Here is a 2,251-nt window from a genome sequence, read left to right on the forward strand (position 1 = left end):
TTTATGGTTCTTAGGAAAAAATTGATACTTTTTCTCCTTCTACAATTAAACAAAGTTTTGTTTTTAAACAACATTTTCTCTGTGAATGTAAAATATAAACCCACATTATTATTCCTTCATGGAAAATATTTGACATGGTAAATGAAATGCATAGTTCACATTAAGAAGCTTCTTTTACATAGAAGTATTTAATCAAAACAGTGCAGTGGTAGAAACTAAGTTTGCCATTAGAAACCTGAGGTCAAATCACAGCTCTGTTCATTTTAGTTTTTATTTATTTATTTATTTATTTATTTATTTATTTATTTATTTAATTTATTTTTACTCCTACATCATCTGGTCTTCCTAGGTGGTCTCCCATCCAAGTACTAACCAGGCCCAATCCTGCTTAGCTTCCGAGATTAGATGGGATTGGGTGTGTTCAGGGTGGCATGGCCATAGACTCATTTTAGTTTTTAAATTGGGCCAATTACTTAATATCTCAGCCTCAGTTTTCTCAGATAAAAAATGTCAATACTCCTGTGAACTAGTTGTCAGGGTAAACATATGAAAGCAACTAGACCAATGCCTAAAATGTTGTAAAAATTCAGTAAATAGTAATGGTGTTGAAGTTGTCATTGAAGTTGAAAACCATGTCCTTAACTATATGTTTTGGTTATTATATTTTAAAAGTTGGTTTTGGTGGCGATGAATAATTCTGATATTATAAATACACTAACCTACCTTTAATATTTCATTAGAGTGTACTACAAGACATAAAGGTTTAAGAAGAAAAAAAAAGAATTAGAAGGAAAATAGATTTGATGAGAATAGCAAATCATAAACCATTATCATGATAGCTCAATACTTTCATATGGACTTAATAAATAGGAAAGAATCTTTCTAAATTTGATTGTGTGATAGCTTGAGGCAAAGGAAAAAAGAGATTAAAATAATAGATGTACATTGGTCATAATTCACATGGAGAAATTACTTTATTTGGCAGTTTATGCAATTTTTTTCTGCTCTCTCATACTCATCAAAGCCTTTTCCTCCATGCTGTTAAAATAACACTGTAGCTCTGATAGAAACTTACACCAGAAAAACAGGCTTGCAAATCCAAATCAGATCTCAAAAAAAGATGGCTCTCTCTTGACCCTAGGTGCAGTTTTTTTCTTTCTTTTTTTTTTTTTTCAGTTTTTTAACAATAAAGGAAACTACTTTCTTATTATCTTGATATATATTTTTGTGGAGCTATATGAGGTCACCTGGGTTACCACTGAAATCTAGATAAATGATTCAATAAAGATACACAAGAATATAATAGAGGTTCATGTGGTCTGAAAAAGATAAGACACACTACATTAACCCTCTCTGTGAGAAATAACACAAACATACACATCTATCTGAATACCTCTGGAATTGTGAGCTCAATGCATTTATATCATTCACTGAAAAATATGTTGCTATTGGAATATCTCCCTTGCTGAGGCTTTTCTATTCAAAGAAAACTGCCAGCTTTAAGCAGTCCTTGGTCAAGCAGTTATAAAGCAGCAGAGGAAAATAAGTCTGTGAATTTAAAACCTGCTGTTTGGTAAAGAAAATAAAACATAGCATATTCTAAAGTAGATGTGATTTTATCCCACGAAGCACCTCTCAGAACTAGAAACTTGGGGTAGCAATTTATCAAAATGAATATCACTGGAACATGGGCATGTCTGAGATTTTTTCCTCAGAATGGGTCCTGCCGAATCCATCACTCCCCATGTACTTTTCTCCTCTGCTTCTCAATGGTTTAAATTCTCTTTTAGAAGTAAAATCTTTTGATTTTAAGACTTAAAACATACAAATAGACCTAGAGAAGATGCATAGCAGATCTGTTAAGCATTCATTCAATTATTTATTACATATTACCCGTGGACCAGGTATCTTACTAAGTCCTGATGATAAAGATTAAACAAGACTAAGAGCTCAAAAGCACCTAAAGTCTAGTGGTAGATTTAAAGTAAATAAGCAGATACAAAAGGATAGGGTTCATCTCCAGTAGAGGTAAGAAAAGAGTGTTATGGGACTATAAGGAAGGGAAACATACCTAATTTGGGGATATTGAGGAAAGCTTCTTGAAAGAAGTGGCTTCTAACCTGAAATCTGAAAAAGGAGAGCTAGTTGAAAATGAGAGGGAATGAATTAGAAGAGTAGGTCACACAGGGCAGGGATGCTGGGAGGAAAGAGGATCAGCCTTTCATATATAAAAATATGCACAGATAAAACA

The 2,251-nt window shown here is 32.8% G+C and overlaps 1 pseudogene; it reads right to left on the reverse strand.

The window, feature by feature from the left end:
* Positions 1 to 324: 324 nt before the first annotated feature.
* Positions 325 to 443, reverse strand: LOC112470588 (annotated as a pseudogene).
* Positions 444 to 2,251: the final 1,808 nt, after the last annotated feature.

Source organism: Pteropus alecto, unplaced genomic scaffold (genome assembly GCF_000325575.1).
Source record: "Pteropus alecto unplaced genomic scaffold, ASM32557v1 scaffold3, whole genome shotgun sequence".
Taxonomy (NCBI): Eukaryota; Metazoa; Chordata; class Mammalia; order Chiroptera; family Pteropodidae; genus Pteropus; species Pteropus alecto.